Source organism: Cydia splendana, chromosome 25, assembly GCF_910591565.1.
Source record: "Cydia splendana chromosome 25, ilCydSple1.2, whole genome shotgun sequence".
NCBI classification, from domain to species: Eukaryota; Metazoa; Arthropoda; class Insecta; order Lepidoptera; family Tortricidae; genus Cydia; species Cydia splendana.
In genome coordinates this window covers 5,366,507-5,388,816 of record NC_085984.1, presented here as the reverse complement: position 1 = coordinate 5,388,816, position 22,310 = coordinate 5,366,507, and the positions used below count along the sequence as shown (strand labels likewise).

General features: G+C 37.9%; 1 protein-coding gene across 4 annotated transcripts in view; it reads right to left on the bottom strand.

Moving 5' to 3' along the window:
* LOC134802732 (zinc transporter foi) overlaps positions 1–22,310 on the bottom strand; it is a 62,419-nt gene that overhangs the window by 38,465 nt on the left and 1,644 nt on the right. The window contains exon 1 of one of the 4 annotated variants that reach the window (XM_063775400.1): positions 4,249–4,378. The exons of 2 other annotated variants lie outside the window; for them this stretch is intronic. The gene's annotated coding sequence lies outside the window, so the exon portion shown is untranslated. Of the gene's footprint in view, positions 1–586; positions 693–4,248; positions 4,379–22,310 lie in introns of those variants that run through there. One more of the 4 variants, XM_063775399.1, reaches the window with a different exon arrangement.

The window sequence follows — 22,310 nt, the reverse complement described above, 5'->3', positions numbered from 1 at the left end:
AAGGCGTCGGTCCACTGTTACTTTTTACACTGTGGTAAAACTATGCAACACGGTAATATTAGGTACCTAGGTAACTTAGCTTACCAAGTTACTATTGCACAGTTTTATTCCACAGTTGCTCCATAAAAGTTAACTGCGGTGTGGTAGGATGCAACTTTAAACCCGTAAGTAACATTTAAGTTCCCTCTAAATAGTAATAGTTATTTGTTTTACAAGGGGGCAAAGTTGTTGTTTAACCGCTCGTGCTAATATTGATACCGGAGCAAGCGAAAGATTCAAAAATTGAACCACGATCGTAGCGAGAGCGAAATATTTATCATCCAAAATCATCATTTGAATGTCAATTCTACCAGAAAACATAAGAAAACACCTCAAAATTAGCATTTGATTACTTTTCCTCACATGTGAATAAAATGCAACTTTGCTATCAGTTTTTGAAGTGCAAGGTAAGCCTTTCCGAGCTGGTGTGGTGCAAACATTATATCTGCCCATAATTGGCATTAAATACTCTATAACTATAGGTCCACTATACAAGTATTATGGACATCACAGTAATAAATCATAATAATTATTATATCAGTCTTACCACAAACTCGAGCTGAAGCCGTTAAAACAATACACGATCGCCGTAACGCACTGAAATCTAACGAATGAGTCAACACAACGCATAACTTCCATTATTTCATGTCGGACAACGCTAAACAAACCAAATTCGACCGTAATTTTAAAGCAACTGAGTCTATATTCAATTGCAAAGCAACAAAACGAATTATATCAAGAAGTTTCCTGTGTCAATCGAAAATGTACCTTAAAAGTGAAGCATACAGTTGATTCTCATTTGTTTTAAGGTAATTGTGAAGTGATAAACGCTGTCAATCTGAAATGAGCTCTAACGGCATATATAAATAGGGTCGGTTTCAGCTTGCGGGGCAGGATCTGCGTTTGCGCAGGTACCGTGACGTCACGGTATATTTATAGGCACGTGAATTGAATTTCGTTTAACGGCGTAGCGTCGTTACGATGATATATGTAAGTGATTTTGTAGTGGTTTTTCCACGATTTCTGTGATGAATTTTAGTGTTTTAGCCACTACAGGGTGGAATTATTAAATGGGGCAATGTATGAGAAACATTTTTTTTCATTTGTAGCTTTTGTGGTGCCCTAACGTTTTTTTGACGTAGTTTAACGTAGGTTGGTTTTTAAGAAGACTTTGATCCTGGACAAAAATGGATTCGATTGGCTTAAAAAAATAGAGGTCTCTTAAGGGGATCCCATGCCCCAATGACTATGATTTGCTTTCTTTTTACTAAAAATTAAGATTTATGTAGGTAATTCATGTTCATAAATGTTGTAGTAACGTCGGATTATGTAAAAATATTAGAATTATATCGCATTACACCTGTTAACATTACTAACAATGTGTACAGAACGCGAGAGTTTAAAGTGTTAATTTATCGCTGTATGACCTTCGTCGTTAGCCCGTTATCATCGTTAGGGAAGGAAATGTATGATATCATACAAATTGGTATGTATGGAATTTACCGCAGGATGTATCCTGTATAGTAACGGACATAACGGCCGCTACGAACGATACTAGAAGGAAAATATATGAGACATGAACAACCTGGAATTAGGAAACAAATCATTTAGGTATCAAATATTCCATCTTTCTCTTTATACCAGCATCTTTAATAAGGTAGGCTCAGGCAGCAGACTTTGAAAAATAGTAGTGCTTTTTTGTTCATAATACGGTTGCCAAAATTTGTACTTATTTTTTACATGCGACCAGCTGACGGTCTTTCCACCACGATACAACCGGCTGACGATTTTTCAAATTTACAATAGCATCTAAACTATTATCTGACAAAGTATCAAATGGGAGGCGATGACCACTTTTTTTAAGTGTTTCGGCGGCTGCCATTCTTCAACCCACCAACGGAGCGGCAACTGACGTCCACGATGGTTCATCATACATAGCCGGTAACCACCATACAAGATATCGCCCGGGAGGCGATTGGTCATGGAAATCTGTTCCTAGCTCGCGGTCTAAGCATGATATCCGTAATCCTAGGCTTGGACAACTTTTTCTTTCGTTTGGTTACGTTAGGTAGAAGGAATTATGGGAAATATGGATTTACCATGTGGTAACGGATGTAACGGTGGTTCGTTACTGGCGTTGTAAGGATCCTTCCAGACCCTGAACAAATAATGTTAACATACAAACCGTGTGAAAATTATAATGCAATGACATTTTTGCTTCGTCACTAAACATTTTGTTTTCAATACGTAGTAAGTAAAAATCTAAAGCAGTTAAAAGACGACGCATACAAAAATCCGTTCATAATGCCAACAATATTCCTTTGAAGTACCCAAAGATCCCATCATATTCACACATTTCGAAGAAAAGCTTTCAGAGATAATAAGACCTTGACGGTAACATTCAACTTTTATAAATACTAACACCATACGAAAATGCACTTTGAAACTATTACACAAGATATACTTTAGCTTGACAGATTATTTAATAGCCGGGATTCTTCTTAGTTATTTCCAAATGAAATTAGACTTTAAATGTATAGCTAGAAGATTTACTTTTCAATAAATTCGATTGGCATATTATAAATTTACTTTTTGTCAATTGATTTTGAAACGTAGTACTTGTGGATAAGTTTCAAAGTTGATTGATACGTTTCAATTGTATGTTTTGTAGATATAGGTTTCGAGAAACATCTAGATTAGAATCAAAGACGCTTTTGATTGTTTATTTGACGTTATGATAAGATTGATATTATAAATGGGTCCATGTATGCTGTCGACTGCAAAAATATGATATATACAGTCGGCATCAGATATCTGAGCGGCCGAAGTGCTCAAAAATATCTGAACATTCTGAACACGCACACACGCTCCTTGACAAAAGAGAAAAAAAAACTGTTTTTAGAGAAATTATTAGTATTCATCAATTTCATCATAGTTGATTTCGAAATAAAAAAAATATTTTATCTATTACAAATACGATACGAGCTTAGTGAGTATTTAAATAAAAAATAGTTTTTTGGAAAACATTACAAATCGTAAAAAATATTGTTTTCTTTATCTTAGGTTAGGCTGTTTGCGCCAAGAAATAAATTCGTAAATAACCTTAGAATAAACTTGTTAATAAATAAAATAAATCGAGTTAATAAAATAATAAACAAGTGTAAGGTCAATGTAGCTAATTCCTTCATAGGGACTATTCCGTCTATAAAATCATCTTATCATAAAATACATAAAGCACAGACAACAAAAACGAGTGACGTGCGGAAACAGATTTGGGCCACTTAAACCGGTATAAGGATTACACCATAAAATATGAATTGGTTATACGACTTGTCTATAAATAAGAATGAAAAATGTATTAATATAACATAAATATTTTGCTAATAAGTTGATAATCCGGAAACCCCTGTAATCCGTCAAAAGCCGGTTTTTTGCCCGTCCGGGTTACCGAGGTCCTACTGTACAGTGAGATGCGAAATTGCATGGAGAAATTATGAATGAATTCACTTTTGATGGTACAGTCACCTGCAATAATATGTGACACGAAGGCCGCAAAAATATCTGACACGATCTTATTTGTAGAGCCATAAGAGCGTGTCACATATTTTTGCGGCCTTCGACGAGGCACATATTATTGCAGGTGACTGTACATGATTTACCCGTAACATGGCCATTCATTCGACTCTACGAATTATGTGTAAATCATCATCATCACGTACTCATCACACCGTAGTTGTAAGTAAATCGATGTCAAAATATACCTCCAAGAAAATTGAAAAATCTATAACATGTTTTCAAATATACTACACTACACACTAAACTATATAATAAATTAATAACTCGATTGTAGATCATTTCGATTAGAGATAAATTCTTTCTTTTCAGTTCAGTGTCTAAAAATGTTCCACCCTGTATAAAAATTAGATAAACTCTCAGAGCTCAGAACAAACTAAATAGAGGCTTTTAACCTAAAACGAAAAAAAAAATTGGTATGGTAAGTAAGGAGTTACTTTAAAATATTTGTAATTTAGTTAAGTTTAGTTTAAGCAAACCTTCTTTGCATGCTTTGTTAAGCAGAATGTATTGTACATTTTTATATTGTAAGAACTTGTTTTGTGTACTACATTCTTGCAAATGAATAAATGATTTTAAAAAATGTCGCAATATTAAACCATAAATAAACATAAAAATAACAAAATCAATACTTACAAACAACGCCGGCACAACAAACCGTCAAAAATCACAGTTGAGTCAAAAAAAAATTAAAAATTCAAATTCGGAACGGAACGAACGCGCGCGCCGACGCAGGGCCGCGAGTTATCTAACGGATAACGACGCGTTATAGCGTAACGAACGTTGCTCACAGAGTAGAATATGGCGTAGAGTGGTCGCGCTTATATGCCTACAGTTATCAATGGGTAGATTACGGGGCAAAGAGCAGTGATAATTGGGAGTAAAATTGAACGTTATCTGGGGATTTCCCAGATTGGGAGATGTTTTCGGGAAACTATGAATTAGGCATGGTCCAGTAATTTGATAAATACCTGCTTATAAAATTCTGGACAAACATGTTTAAAAAAAATTGCTACTTAAGGGGCTACCTGCGGAATTCATCGATTTTTGACAAGTTTTGAATCGTATAGATCTCCTACTTTTGCTATAGTGCATAGATTTATTGACAAACGGCTATCGGTTCTGCAATCTTCTATCTTTATTCTTGTCTACCGGATTGTGAAAGAAATGAATACTTATTTTTTTATGATGTTTTTAAACATTGTCTAAAAAAACACTTCGTATCTAGATTACTGTGAAGGATCTTACATATACGAAATCTACATATTTGGGCTCGTCTTTGACGTCTCGTAAAACGTGTCTATGGTTTTAAACTAATTAACACAAAAGTTATGGCCAGAAAACCAGGTTTTTAGCCTAAAATTGCTCAACTTTGATGCCAAATATCTCGAAGACAATGAAAATATGGAATACTATATTGCTTAAATAAGCCGTTGTTGTTAATATTATAAACTACGATAAACGTTAGAAAACTAAGGGGTTCAGATCGAAGGTCTTTGGCGTGGGGGAGCCCCTTAAGTTACCTACCATGTGCGTTGTGCGTACTTCGCCCCCAGTAAGTTTGAATTTGCCTCAACAGGCATCTATGAGGCATCACAAAGACATCCACAATATAATACAACAACGAATTATTTATTCTTTAAACTCTTTAAAGATAAGGGAAACGAATTGAGAATAACTTATGCATTTATGGCATGCACGTGAATTGTGATGACATTGCAAAATGCATGTTGCAGTTAGATGCAACGCGAATTATTACGAAGGCATTAGATACGGTACTGATAACACTTGGTTTAATGATATTTAGGTACTTCACTTATACTTGGTCATAGAATAAATAATAGTTCTAGGTACAGAAGATTCACTCTCTAACAAAACGAGTCTACGACAGGCTAGACACCAAAATTGGTGTGGGCCGCATGTACTTGTAGCGACTCGACGAAATCGCGGAGTGAGCCACGCTTGACTTGGTGGACTTCTGACTATCTATTCGAATAAGTATACATCCCGCCAAAACATTTTCATGTAAAATGTTGCCAAGACGAAACCATAAGGCTAACTATCAAAAAGTTATGAAGATATATAGAGCCAAGCTTCTAACTCTACAAGCCCCAACTTCACAAACTCTACACCTTAGTCAAAATATGTGGCTTGGCCGCTTCGCTATCTTCACATGTCACATGAGCGTAAGGTGAAAAATGTATTCACTACCTATTCATAATTTTTTAATATACATTAGTAGGTACTTGTAGTAACGAGTTCGCCGCCTGTCAGTTGTTCGGAACTGTCACCTTTTGCGATTAACTGACAGGCTGATATCGTCCGGCGGACTGGTAATCTGAGGGCTCCTTTATACCTACTTTATAGCGGCAATCGTATCAATTTGTATTGACTTTAACATACATACTCAGGTAATTTATAAAATATAACACTTTAAACTCTCGCGTTTTGTACAAATATTTAATTACACAAATGGGTCTACCGCGATATAATTTCATTGTTTTTACCTTTAATTCCGACGTTAGCTGAGTTGCACCAGCTGACCTGTTTGTCTATATCTCGGTAGACCCGCTTGTGTAGTTAAGTTTATAAAATATGTTAAAGTGGGTGCCATCCCTAAAACGCGTAGGCTAAATTTAAATATATAATTTATATTTATAAGCAAATGACGTAAAAACTTGTTATTTCCTGTATCGTCGCATTTTGAGCAGTATTTGCTATGTACTGCACAAATATCGATAAAAACGCGTCTGTCCTTCAACTTGAAAACTCGCAGTTCGACGAACTCTACTTCTGCAGACGCACAGCAAAAAATGTTCGTGTAAATACTAAGCTGATATCGCGGCTTTGTTTGATTATGTCATAGGGACCGTGCGCGTTCGAGGGTCTGCCATCTTGTGGCCTGTACAGGAAACATAAACATGTACATTGCCAAAGCAAGTGCTGCCATCTACCGTTCTCGTTACATCGGAAGCATAAACTTCACATTTACGCCTCGCGCCAAAAATCTGACGGCTCGCATGCTGCCCCCTATAGTTCATGCACGCTCCCTATAGGGATCGTGCGCGTTGGAGGGTCTGCCATCTTGTGGCCTGAATCGGAAACATATGTGCACATGTACATTGCCAAAGCAAGTGCTACCATCTACCGTTCTCGTCGGCACATAAACGCATAAACGGCACATTTACGCCTCGCGCCAAAAATCTGACGGCTCCCATGCTACCCCCTATAGTTCATGCACGGGGCCTATAAGGGTTCCGTTTTCGCGTTTTTGGCTACGGAACCCTAATAACACTCGAGCCAGGCCACTGGCTGCTACTATATTTATAAAGTGTAGACGAAATCATAAAGTATCATAATTCGCGATCATATATCGGCTGAACTTGATATTGAATGGTTCTGTGAACCCTAAGTTATGGACATAATGATGCGCTTATTATATGCGTTATATGATACATTATAAACGTGAAGTGTAAAATGATACAGGCTAGGCGAAAACGAACCTTAAGTCCATGTGATAATGCTGATGAGCCGTTACTTTTTAGGGTTCCGAACCCAAAGGGTAAAAACGGGACCCTATTACTAACCCTAACCCTAAGACCCTAAGACCCTAAGACTCCGCTGTCCGTCTGCCTGTCACCAGGCTGTATCTCATGAACCGTGACAGCTAGGCAGTTGAAATATTCACAGGCGATGTATTTCTGTTGCCGCTCTAACAGCAAATACTAAAAACAGAATATAATAAATATTTAAGTGGGGCTCCCATACAACAAAAGTGATTTTTTTTGCCGTTTTTTGAGTAATGGTACGGAACCCTACGTGCGCGAGTCCGACTCGCACTTGGCCGGTTTATTTCTCTTTGACAAAAAGTAACGTCCCACGTTTGCCAATTTTGCCCTATAGGCGCCTAATCTGATTTTTTGAGAAAATACAAATGAAACTTAGGGTGGTTCGCATTCCATACAAAAAACAATTGCGTTATAATAAGTAATTACACACTATTACTACATAAATATGTGCGCATCTGTCTACTTTCATATGTTTATTTGCGCTAAATTGATAGTAAAACTTTGTTTTATACAGAAATCACGCAAAAAACGTTATTTTGGTATTGCATTGATAAAAAACCGGGCAAGTGCGAGTCGGACTCGCGCACGAAGGGTTCCGTACCATAATGAAAAAAAAAACGAAAAAAAAAATGCAAAAAAAAACGGTCACCCATCCAAGTACTGACCACGCCCGACGTTGCTTAACTTTGGCCAAAAATCACGTTTGTTGTATGGGAGCCCCATTTAAATCTTTATTTTATTCTGTTTTTAGTATTTGTTGTTATAGCGGCAACAGAAATACATCATCTGTGAAAATTTCAACTGTCTAGCTATCACGGTTCGTGAGATACAGCCTGGTGACAGACAGACGGACGGACGGACAGACAGCGAAGTCTTAGTAATAGGGTCCCGTTTTACCTTTTGGGTACGGAACCCTAAAAATAACGTTTTTTTGCGTGATGCGATGAAAGCGAACCACCTTAGATAGGTATACTTAACGATACACTCACATGTTTTTCTAAACTAGCAATCGTCCCCGGTTTTGTATGTAATATAATGCACACTGTGCCTTAAACGATCTTTGGCCAAATTGTCTCATTATGTCATTTGTTGAACCAAGTAGCGAATCAAAACAAAATTAAATAGGCCAGTAAGGAAATGATACTCTGATTAACGTCATGGGTTATTCTTCTAATACACCAGTGTAAACGTGACTACAGGGATGCAAGTTGTGGAAAGTTTGCAAAAAGTACTCGGAAATTTCAGGAAATTTTCACAGGAAACTAAGGAAAGTTTCATTTTTGACATGGAAATTTTCGATTCCCAATTTCCGAATTTCTACTAATACTAATAAAAATAATTTCTGGAGTTGCAGGCGTCCATAGGTTACCGGTGACTGTGCTTACCATCAGGCGGGCCGTATGTTTGTTTGCCACCGATGTGGTATAAAAAAAAATACACCGCACCAATGTAAGTACCGTCTTATTTATAATAAACAGTTTAAATTTAAAATTTTTTTTTTTTTTTTTTGTGGTTGATAATTTAAACAACGCTTCGCGGTTGTGTATCAAAAGCAAAGGAAAATATTTTGAAGATAATATGTTTTTTTTTTCAGTTAAATGTTTTTATTTTATATTTTTAATGGCATTTTGTATAAGACGTGTAAAGCCTGACCAGAGTGACCAGTAATATATGATCATTGTCAAGAGGGCGCTGTTATTATTATGTATAGGGTGACAGTTGACAGTTCAGTATAGTATGAAAAAAATAGTTCCAGACAGTGACAATCCAGAACATGGCGCGTGATCATGCAGTATGTAACTAAACGAGAAGCAATTACTCAAACCCGTTAATGTTTAGGTCCTACTAAGCAACTTTTACTATGGGACCAACCCCGAAATCGCAAAAAAATATTTGACTCTCCCATAGGAAATTTCAACATCAGACCAGCAAAATGAATGAAACATCAATTTTTTGTTTCCGCATTTTCGGGGTTGGTCCCATAGTAAAAGTTGCTCAGTATGACCTAAACTGGGTTTGAGTAATTGCTTTTCGTTCAGTTACATATATACTATATATTCCTGGTCAGGCTTTTTCCTAAAAAGGGGGTTAAAGTTATACTGGTTTAAAGCGAAAGAAACTAGATTAGAATACATTATCTATTATCATAATTTAGTATAATGACAGTAAATGTCGTTATCGTGTCCCTAGTGCATAATTGTGGCATTGAACATGCAGTTAATGTTGCAGTTTGTGTAATGGCCCGATGGGTTTAATTTTGAATTGTATGAATGCATGCAGTAATTGCAGTACAGACAGGGCATTAGGTTTTACAAAGGTACTTAAGAAAATATCAAATTATTGCACTACCCTAGCACAAAATTAGAAAATGAGGTACTTGGGTCAAAATTATTTTCGTTGTCGCAATTATTTCATGCAACCGATGCTGCCAAAAATGTGGGGGTGCGCGGGACGAGGTGAGCGAAGTCCCGTGCCGTGATTGGTCAGTTCAAACGACGAACGAGTTCACGGACGTCACACAAAGACACTTTCAACTCGAACATGGAGTAAAATTACCGTATGCGTGGCAGCGGGGGTAGCGCGACTATGCTCAGTCTGGAGGATGTTTTGTCTGTGCTTGTATCGGACCACTCTGTCACGCTTCTATTTTTGTATTTTATCAAATACATAAATTAAAAAAGCAGAGTGTTATTGTATGTCTTTCTAGCTGTAGATTATAATTCACGTGAGAAAAAAAAATAACTAAATTACACCCCATACAAAAAGCTCGACTCCGTCACATTTTTTGGGGACAAGAAACAAGACAACGAAAATAATTTTGACCCACTTAACATACATACTTACTATTTTTGGAAACATAATATTTTTTGGGAAATTTCTGACACCTACCATTTACAGGGGTTATGATTAATGATAGAGAAAGTTTTATTAAACTATGACTGTTTTCGAAGTTAAAATCCCGCGAGGTGTAATGGCGAACATTACACCGTTTTACTTTTACGTTTCTGAACTTCACATGTCATGGTTCTTTTTTACATCTATAACATTAATTTAAAAAACTCACCGAAGGCAACATCGAGAAGGTCCAAGAACCACGAAGGATGAAACCCACCCCAAGACTGAAGCTTTGGCGCCCAACCGCCATTTTATATTAAAAACAACTAAAACATTTAAACGCGGAACACGGAAGGATCTGTTTTTCTTCCAATTACAAACTTCTTACTCATATCATTCAAAAGCCGTACCTTAAATGTGAATCCTAAACCACGGTCAATAGAGTTCTTTTTGCGATGTACTAATTTAAAGAGATGTGACGTTTAAAAGACGGAAAGTTGCGTTTTTATTCTAGTTTCAAATTGACTTCTTACTCATATCATTCTATTAATTTACTTGAAATATGAACCTTATCTAGTAAACAATAGAGTTCATTTTGCAATGTTTTGAATTATTTAGTTACGACGTTTTAAAGTTAAACGGTAAACTAACGCTTCATTGGACAGATTGTTTCGCGCCCTTTTGTTTAGTTGTAAACAAACTTAATTTTACAGTTAAAAAGAGGATAGTTTCACACAATTGCACTTAGTTTGTATTTTTTCGCTTGCAAAGTTAATTTTGTTGTGACATTTTGTGACAAAGGTACGTTTCCCGTTAATTGTGTCGCTTTCGTCTAAGAAGCTGGTATAGATAGAGATTTAATTAACTGTAATAGTAAGTTTGTAATTTTCACATTGTGTGTTTTTGCATAGGTTAGATTAGAGTTTCCTTACGGAAGAAAGTTCTGTCTTAGAATTATATAGTTAGTGGTTTTTCAGTGCTGATTGTGTTTGGTTGTTTAATTAATTGTGTTGTTTGGGATATAATATAACTGGCAATCTGGCATGTATAGTGATGAACAGCATGTAAGTGTCGAAACTTAAATGTTTATGTCAATTATACTGTTGTTTGACGCTATTCATTTCTGTAAGTGACTATATTCTAAAAAAAGTGTATTGTTTTCAGGGTTCATGTTTGTATGTGAGTTTATTCCACATTCACTTCTAAATGCCTAAACCAATGTAGATTTAATTTTAATTAGAAAAATTATTTTATTAGTATCTTAACTGTAAAATTTTAATTATCGATTCCTCTTCGCTCGGATCTTTTATAAGGAATGGAATTTATTTGAAGGAATTGTAACAGTTTTTAGGGTTCCTTGCCGGAAAGGTAAAAAACGGGTCCCTTTTACCATAGTCTAATAAAACATGGTCTTCTATTCCCAGAGTGACACAGGCCTACGTCACAATAACATGGCCGCTATATATAGCGCTATCGCATATTATCATATAGCGCTGTCGCATGATGACGTAGGCTTGTGTCAGTTAGGTGACCTAGAAAAGACGGGAATGGAGTACCAGGCGGAGTATATTATTATACTATGCCTTTTACTAAGCCTCCATTGTCCGTATGTTTACCCGCGGGCTGTATCTCAAAAACCATTACCTATTAAACAATTTAGTGTGGAAAAAAAAACAAAAAAATTGTGTGACAGTACGGAACCTTTGGCGTGCCCTGACAGTTTTTAGGGTTCTGTACCCGAAGTGTAAAAACGGGACCCTATCACCAAGACTCCGCTGTCCGTCTGTCTGTCTGTCACCAGGCTGTATCTCGTGAACCGTGACAGGCTGACAGCTAGACAGTTGAAATTTTCACAGATGATGTATTTCTGTTGCCGCTATAACAACAAATACTAAAAAAATCGGAATACGGAACCCTCAGTGGGCGACTCCGACTCGCACTTGTCCGGTTTTTTTACAATGAATAATGAATGAATGATGACACTATTCACTGACAATCTACAACAGTTTATAGTTATCCGTGGTTATTTATATACATATTTACGAGTCGTGATAAATATTAATTAAAACGCGATTTCTTACACTGATAACAATTGTTTACATTCTACTAGCCAATCGAGTAGGAACGAGTCACGTTGACCAAAATGGCCCCTATGATTATAAATGTGACCCAATAGACGGCATGCCAGTGGCAAGTGCCAAGAGGGGTTCCTCAATGCGTCATAGAGCCAAGATTTGGCACTTGGCTTTCCGGGTGCTTGAGAATATGGGGTTTAGTTTTTAGGGTTTCGTACCCAAAGGGTAAAAACGGGACCCTATCACTAAGACTCCGCTGTCCGTCTGTCCGTCATCAGGCTGTATCTCATGAACCGTGATTGCAGTTGAAATTATCACAGACTCTAACAACAAAATACTAAAAACAGAATAAAATAAATATTGAAGTGGGGCTCCCATACAACAAACGTGATTTTTTTGCCGTTGGTACGGAACCCTACCGAGTCGGACTCGCACTTGGCCGGTTTTTATTTTTTTGCAATTATGGTCTGGATTCCAGTCCTTTAAGCCAAAAATATGGGGTTTCGTATGGAGCATTCCATGTAGTTGTCTACCGTTGTCTCGCAGTCTCGCACAAACGCGAATTTTATGAAGCTTTGCAGGTATAGGAGTTTCTTTTTCTGTGACAAATGGTCAAAAATAAGCCCAAAGAAATAAAATCACTATACTTTATAAAACAAAGTCCCCCGCCGGGTCTGTCTGTTTGTGTGTATGTATGTTCGCGATAAACTCAAAAACTACTGAGCGGATCTTCATGCGGTTTTCGCCTATCAATTGAGTGATTCTTAAGGAAGGTTTAGGTATAACCCGGTGCTAAGCCGGGCGGGTGGCTTGTGGCTTATAGATCGATAGACAGATAGTCCATATAAGTAAAAGTATACTAAGTCTAATAGTGCATTCTTTGGTAAGCTAGTACTGTTAGGTAGTTACGTCGTCTGCATTATTTCTAGAATAACAGCCCACTTTTAAACCTGGCTATCGATCGGCCCACATCGCCGTCGGGACGGCAATTTTCTACTATCCTCCTAAAGGGGCCCACTGATTAACAGTCCGCCGGACGGTATCGGCCTGTCAGTTGTTCGGAACTGTCAAAATTTTGTTCTAACTGACAGGCCGATACCGTCCGGCGGACTGTTAATCAGAAGTTGACGTTTGACAAATATCATCCAAAGATTACAACACGTCTATTACTGTAAAGAAAAAACAAAATAGAATGATGACGTCACGTCACGTGGGCGTGTCCGTAGGTCAGCAACTAATTTACGATATAATGACCGGTCGGATAAATGGGACTCGGCCTTGAGTCGTACTGCATTATCTGTGTACTGTGACGCGGAAAAATTGGCTGGATACCAGTACTGTGTTATATTAAAGTTATTAAACTGTATTGTTCAAATACATATGCTGGTTTCTCCATAGAATGTAGCCAATTTTTTAACTTTAAAGGGGCTCACTGATTAACAGTCCGCAGTCGTGATTAACAGTTTCAGCATAAGTTTCAGACAGGGGTTCCGCCAATATTGAGTAAAAAACCACAATATCAGTTACTGCATAACCCCTCCCCTAGCTTCAAATAGATGTGCCCTCTTGTCTCGAGTCCGAACACATTCCATTAGGGAGTGCTGTACATCCTCGACAGAGTGGCAGATATCGCAGTTGGGCGACTCTGTTTTCCTCATCAGATGAGCAAACATTATTAAGAGCCAACAGGAGTGGTCATTTCTCCATACAAACGTACTCGACTGTTTCCTCCGTGGGTTTTGAAGCTAGAGCAATGATTTTTTCAACTCAGATTAATATTGTCAATATCTGTGTCGGACCGTTTAGCTTTTTTTGATATTCTTGTTTTTTAAGGCGCTAGAGCCCTTCAAAAATGGCCAAAATGGCTTAGTTGACTATGCCGCAATGAGAGGCGTGGTATTCAAAACTGATTTGAATTAGCCAAAAAAGCAAAACGGTCCGACACAGATAATTTCATAATCATTTAGATTTCCAAATTTGGTTACGATTAGTTAAGTTTTGGAGGAGGAAACAGTCGAGTACGAAACCTCGATTTTTGAGATTTTTACGCAGGATTTTTCGCCTTGTCCTTATCGCACTAGTTTAGGAGCCGCTTCCGTTAGCGAGACGGGTATATTTACCTAAAATATTTAAATCTCGGCTCCTGTTTCGTCTTAATTACTCTTTGGTATCAAGAATATATAGTTACGTCACAGTCTATAAAACAATACAGTCATTCGACGAAGGCGACTAGACAGGGCAATCGTGCGAAGGGCGGGTCGCGCGCACCCGAGCTGCATACATCGCCATTGTTAGTAGCTTTGTACTACTTAGGTACAGAACGATATTCGAACCATAATCGTCTTTCGAACGGGCCGCTCGATGACGGCAGTCTTCGCGGTAACAAACCGTGTTTTATCTGTCATAATTGCCCGCAATTGACGATTTTCGGTATTGGCGGTAGCCCCCCAGGGCTAGCGTGTCTTAAAGTAAATCAAGTGTAACTCTTAGGCCCACTTGCACCATCTCACTAACCCGTAGTTAAGTGGTTAAACCGTTAAACTTAGTGTCAAATTGTACTGGTAACCATGGCAACTCCCGGTTTAACCGGTTAACCCCGGGTTAGGCTAGGTTAGGTAAAAGTCTGTGACAAGTTGGCAACCCTACTGTGTTCTTGTGCGGTGTTGGCATTTACGCAAACATCAAAGGCGTCGGTCCACTGTTACTTTTTACACTGTGGTTGCGTGCTGGGTTTCAAACCCACGACACCGACACCACTAGCGCGCCTTTTTACCGCTACAGGGAATGTATTCGAGTTACAATGAATCATTATTGTAACTCAAATACGATGTGATACAAAAATCCAATGACTAACAGTCGCGTGTACATGCATGTCTGCATTTCTGTCTGTCACAGCGTATTTATAACGTGGCCGAAATAGAAGCGCGGTAATCAGGGCTATTTATAGTGGATGTGGTACCACGCGGTATTTGGCGGGTTAACCTAGGCGACATTTTTAATCTTCTATGTTAAGAAAGCGGAGTTTATCGTCCGTCCATCGCAATACGGCAGAAAAGTTGAACCTTATTACTTTTTTAACCGACTTCAATTTCATAGAAGGAGGAGGTTCTGTATTCGGTTGTGGCTATTTTTTTTTTAAACTAATATGGCTGAATCCGATATCCGCGAAGCGTCCCGAGTCAAGAGCTACGTTCTACATACTATAGTTCGTTTTTTAGCATTAGAAAAAAGGTAAACAATTTTGACGTGTCTTTTTAATGAATAACACTTTTGAAAAATAAGTCACGGCAAATATGTAACAATTATTAATCATATATATACGATTATTTACATTCTTTTGCTTTCATAAGTAATAGTTAGGTATAGATTTATAAAAAGCGTTTATCAATTAAGGGGCTACCCCACGCCAATGACCTTCGATCTCAATACCTTAGTTTTCTAATATTTTTTGTAGCTTATTATATTAACAGCAACGGTTTTAAGCAATATAGTAACCCATATTTACTTCAAAGTTCATTGTCTTCGAGATATTTGGCATCAAAGTTGAACAATTTTAGGCTAAAAAACTGGTTTTCTTGCCGTAACTTTTGTGTTAATTTGTTTAAAATTAAAACCCTGGACACATTTTTCGAGACGTTAAAGACGAACCCAAATATGTAGATTTCGTACATGTAAGATCCTTCACTGCAAACTAGATACGAAAAAAGTGTTTTTTTAGACAATGTTTAAAAAATTCATAATAAAATAAGTATTAATTTCTTTAAAAATCCGGTAGACAAAACCGGAGATAAAAGATTGCAAAACCGATAACCGATCTGTAGTGAAAAAAAGGAGATACGATTCAAAACTTGTCAAAAATCGATGAAAACCTCGGGTAGCCCCTTAAAAGACATCATCATTACATCATATTATCATCTTATTATAAGATGAGAGATGAGTAAATAAATCATATATGCTCTGATATAAAGATTCGCATTGATCAGATCTGCCACGTGATAAAGAAAACCAAAAGCCTAAAGACAACTAATTAATAAATCGATATAAGATGGAGTTCATTTATGCCTCTATTGTGTTGTCTTATCGGGCGACGTACGGTCAAGGCTAAACACATTATGTAATGTTATATACGGGTTACATAACTTCAAGGCGAATTGGGATTAGTCGTATTTTCTCTTTGCTGTGTTTAATACTAATTTTAGGCCTACGTAACGAGAAATGTTAAGAAGCTTTCAGGAATTCAACAACATTTTCTCTTTGAAGAAATTATTAGTGTTCGACCGAAGTTTCGGCTTCAGCAAGTTTCGGCATAAATTCATATTTCGGCTGAAGATTCGGTTTCAACCGAAACCTTCAGTTTCGGCAAAGAAACCCGGTTCCGGTCGGACGCTGATTGGTTCATTTAAATGGCCAAACGTTGATATCCCCTGTACTCAGTGTTGGCCGAAACGTTAATGCAATTGACCATTCTTGACCATTAACCACTACATATTGAACCGTTAACTGTAACCGTCCGTTACCTTTTACGGTTCAATTTGTAATGGTTAATGGTCAATTGCAATTTACGTTCGGCCATGGTATAATAATATACTCCGCCTGGTACTCCATTCCGAGATTCGCGTATGACCTAACTGACACGCGCCTACGTCATCATGCTGTTTACAGGTTCACAAACTTTGAAATGTGGGAGAATTTTAACCAACGGTGAAAATTATTTTAACGGCATTAATTTTAAGTTATTCATGTAGAAACATAGTAAAATAAAACAAATCGAATGTATTAAATTAAACTTTATTTATCTATACAAGACAAACGTTTGAAAAAGTAATTCACAGTTACACATTAATTACCAAGCTTACGACGTGAAAAGTTTGGAAAACACTGCGACTGCTGACACTGAGCGAGAAGGAAATAACAATTAACACGCGTTCGACAAGGATGACGGTCAGGGCATGAAGTTATCTAGATCCGAATTGTCAAATGTGCACAGTGCTATCCTGTGTTGCCAGTAGTATAAACAGAATTACCCGAAAGTCTGAAATTTCTTTCGTGAATCGGAAGATATTGCTAACGAGTAATTAAAAATGACGTGTTATTGTAAAATTTAAGCTAAAATACATATAAATGAAAATTATAAAATTATAAAGAAATATTTTAACTTATTAACCATAGGTATAATGTACCTATGTAACATGTTATGTTGAAATAAAGTGGCAATGTTATTGTGACGTAGGCCCGTGTCACTCTGGGAATGGAAGACCAAGTTTTATTAGACCATGCGTTCGGCCAACACTGCCTGTACTGACAGCTTCCTCGTACCACGAATCACGCAACAACTTCCTTCGTGGACCAACTGACGACATATGTAATTGCGTACGAGAGATAAGGACAGATATCTCGCAATGTAACTCAGTAACGGTAATTGTTTACATTATTTTATTAATCTCGTTTCGTTGGTGATTTAATTCATTCCGTGACTTATATAATGTAACGTTTATTTCAGACAAATAGTCCAGATACATACATAACAAATTACAAACAGAATTAAAAATAAATAATTAATTAATAATTAATAATGTCAATTCCGTCTTTTTTTCGGTTAGTTTTGCCATTAAAGCGGGTGATTTAACTGATATATCAGCTAAAAATTATTATTATTATAAATTTTGAACAGCCTTCCGACGACTTTTCAAGACCGAATCATAGTTTTATCTCTGTAACGCAGCGTACTAAGTAGGCGAACAACACGCGAACGCGAAGCGAAGCGATGCGGCGCGGGGTGAATCAATCGTTTGATACCTATAGAAGTCTCCTACGTGGGCGATCTCGTTGCGAACGCGAACGCCATGGGCCTGCCGCGCCGCGCCGCGTCGCGTTCGCGAGTTGTTCGTTTACGTAAAGCCCCCTCCAGACTATGTGCGTGAATCGCGGCGCGACGTCGCGGAGCGAACATATCGCGAAGTTGACGTATGACTCCACACTCGCACGCTTCACGGCGATTTCGCAGTTTGGTTTGCGGCAATATGGCGGAAAAGCATCAGCTGATCGAGTTTAACTGTTAGTTATCTATGGCATCATACGTGATTTAGCTGTTTTTTCATTTTGTTTTATTGTAAAACCGTAAAATATAGCTGCTTAATATAATATATCATAATATAATTAATATTTATCTTGCCACAGAGGAGCCAACATATTGTGTAATGGGAGTCTTGCAAGTTTGCGCTTCGCGTCTCCTTTGACGCGGGCCGAAATACCGACAAAAAACGGAGAACAAGGCGCGAAGGCGTGAACAATCTGCGAAATCGACGCCACACTCGCGTTCGCGGCTTCGCTCGCGATTCACGCGCATAGTCTGGAGGGCGTTTAAGACGCAGCGTAAATTTTGTTTTAACCGTTTGAACGCCACTCCTAACAGTCCTAACGTGTGCGGCGCGTCATCATCATGAACCTTATCAGAATGCAAGAAGGTTGATAATGGCCTGTAGCCGCACGCGTCAGTTGACATCTTTGACGGTCAAAGGGTTAAAACCGAAACCTTTATCGAGGCCACGGTATGCTGTAGGCCAAGCACATGATTGGCGCGACAGTATCTCGCCCCGAGATAGACTATCCTCTTCTTCGTCTTCCCGCGTTATCCCGGCATTTTTGCCACGGCTCATAGGAGCCTGGGGTCCGCTTGACAACTAATCCCAAGAATTGACGTAGGCACTAGTTTTTACGAAATCGACTGCCATCTGACCTTCCAACCCAGAGGGGAAACTAGGCCTTATTGGGATTAGTCCGGTTTCCTCACGATGTTTTCCTTCACCGAAAAGCTATTAGTGGTAAATATCAAATGATATTTCATACATAAGTTCCGAAAAACTCATTGGTACGAGCCGGGGTTTGAACCCGCGACCTCCGGATTGAAAGTCGCACGCTCTTACCGCTAGGCCACCAGCGCTTCTCACGCGGCGAGATACTGTCGCGGCAATCATGTGCTAGCCCGGCTGGATGACCTAGAAAACGACTCGTGCGCACAAATGACACGTCGGCCGGTGTCGAGCCTTATATGGTGTGAGCTTTTTAAGGTGCTGGATTCGAGTTCGGTATATCTGATCGGAACAAGTATGATGTCTGTTTATATTTATATCTTACTTTGTAGGAAACACGCTAGGAATAAATGGTGAAAAATGTAGGGCTCCGGAGTTCGTTCGGTGGCGGAACGTTATATAACTCATACACATCCAAAGCTGACTTGAGGTACTTTTACTGCAAAGTCAACGTTAGGGCCTGACCCCCATAGATAGAGTATATTGAATATTAGCTGACCCCTGATCAAGACAGACGCATAAAATCTAGCGTACTCAGCAATTAAAGCGTATTAAACCTAGTCTTGATAAGATCGTTTTATCAATTAATTGCAGTTTATTAATAGAAGATACTCGTCATATAAACTTGTTATTACAGTGAAATATCGATGGTCCGGTACACCCAGTAATACGGCACTTGCACTCCACTGATCATTCATAGTCCAATTTTTTTAATAAAACAGTAGAATTATCTTTGATTTTAGTATTTTAGTACTTATAGTGCATTTTAAGACATACATACTAAAAAAAATCATAAAAATGAATATGCAGATTTGCTCTAACTTCCAGTAATCCGGCTCTCTTGTGTCAGCATTAGTGCCGGATTAATGAGATTCTATCTATAATAATACCTTTAAACGAGTAATTCTTGTATCTCGGGATCTCGAAAACGGCTCTAACGATTTCGATGAAATTTGGTATATGGGGGTTTTCGGGGGCGAAAAATCGATCTAGCTAGGTCTTATCTCTGTTTTTCTCCCAGATATTGTACTGTAATTACAAAAGCAAGTGCTCGACACGTCAAGGTAAATTCAGTTGGCAACATCGCATTTTTTCGCGATAATTCAAAAATCTACGACTCAGTTTTATCTTGACATATAATTAGATACACTCCTTTAAATTAGACTGGTAATTATCATTGCGCAGTCTTTATGGCGTCGTGATAAGGTTCTATTTTGGTTGGTTTGTGAGTTTATTCTTGATGGGTGTAAATCATCTCCCACGCTTGCACATAATGCGTTTGCGCAGTGTGGGTACAGGAGCACTAGTAGTAGCAGAGATACAATTTAAACTGAATCTTATTAATAGTACCTAGGTGGCTAAAAATATACTGCATTCCCGTTGCCAGGGAGGTTTTGGGATTATACTGAGCAACTTTTACTATGGGACCAACCTCGAAAACGCGAAATAAAAATTTGGCCGTTTCATACTGGCTGGTCCTTTTTCTATGGGAGGGTAACATTTTTTTTTCGCGATTTCGGGATCGGTCCCATAGTAAAAGTAAAAGTCACGCACAATATATTATAAAAACTAGTGTCCTACCGAAGTGTCGTTTTCGGAATAAAAATCATGTTTCATCTTCTTTTGAACCGCTTTTGAAGGACCCGTTGAATATCTAATATCTTTTTGACTTTTGAAGGATACTATAGTCCTAGAAAACCGGTAGGAAGCAAATTCTAGCCGAGGCTTTCGAGGGAGCCGCACACTCCGTCCGAGACCAAGGTTCACGTCCTTCGGCCTAGTGCTTATGCGCCCTACGCGAAGCTCGGCCTCTGAGCTTCGGAGGGGTCCGAAACTTACTGTCTATTAACCACGACGAAGCGTGCTATCAATCCAGGATATTTAGATTAGGTAAGTAGGTACTTAAATTATACTGAATTTTTGAAAGACCAAAAATATAAAGTAATTTTGTCTAACCTATTTTTTACCGTTTAGTTTCTATAGATAAATAACCCTGTTGTAGTAGATCAATTCATAGTCAAGTTATGGCCGTAATAATCTGATTAATATGGTAAGTTGGCAGTGGAAAGCACAGTGAAAGGCGGCTTGCACTATAACTACATATTCACCTTATGTATAGCTAAGTGAAGTAGGCTTTGTGTGGACAAGAGAAACCTTATGTTATTATAAATGTCATATTTTCATGCCGCATGCATCCAGATGGGCTAGTGTAGCTACCAAGTGGATGCCAGGAGAGCGCGGACGCGGCAGGCCCAGACGGAGATGGCGGGACGACCTAGACACCTTTCTCAGTAACTGGCCTGAGCAGGCGCTATGTCGGGAGTCGTGGAAGACAAGGGGAGAGGCCTTTGCCCAGCAGTGGGACACCTTAATAGGCTAGCAAAGAAAAAATCATAGAAATATGATGTTTATATTGATTTTCTACACTTTATTATTGAAAAGGCCATGCAAAGTTAGTTGGGACCAACTATTAAAATCTGGCAGTACATTTTCAGTTTCTATTTTTAAAATGCCGCTTTGACTTTTTAGTTTAGTCTGTTTAGTTTTTAGTTTAATTTATTTTTGTTAGTCCCCATTTGTTTTTAGGTGTAATTTTTATAATAAATTAAATTATACTTTGACACTCACAAAGTAAACATAGATTTGTAATAAAGACAGCTGCATAGACAATATCAAACTGTTTACTGTAAACAAGTACTTATCTTTCAAGATAAACCATACTTATTACTGCTGTTTTACTGTTTTCCAGGAATTTATAATTACAGAATAATAAACAGATTTACTTAGTATCAGTATGAAATATATTATGTAAAATGAGTCTCATACATATTTTCAAGTACAGATTTACTTAGTCAGTATGAAATATATGAAATGTCACTCACATAGGTATTTTTATTCCGATCTCATTTTTACTACGTTACGCTATTATTAAGTTCAAAATTGATTGACACGTTTAAAACATTAGATCCATCCAAACAAGGAGCTTCAATGGTCGACCAATCATCGACTTACAAACTTGACTGTCCTGTTTTAATATATTTAATGGGAGAAATAAAACTATTGAAACGGATTATATCGCGTATAATAGTTTTATTTCTCCCATTAAATATATTAACTGTAATGTAGTCTGAATTGAATAATTCATACTACATCCCAACGTTTCGAACCCTTTACAGCGTTCATGGTCAACGGGTGACTGAGGAAAAACTACACTGTGCAAAAACTACCCACTTACAAAATAATGAACCATCATAAACTATAAATTTTAAGGCCAGTTATACATGCAAAATTGGTACATAAGGCTAGTTCTACATTACAACTATTTTCAAGTATAAAAATACGCGATAAAACAATGCCGGCTCTAACCCTACACCTCTGCCCCGAGAAGATTTAATACCCTCCTAAATTGG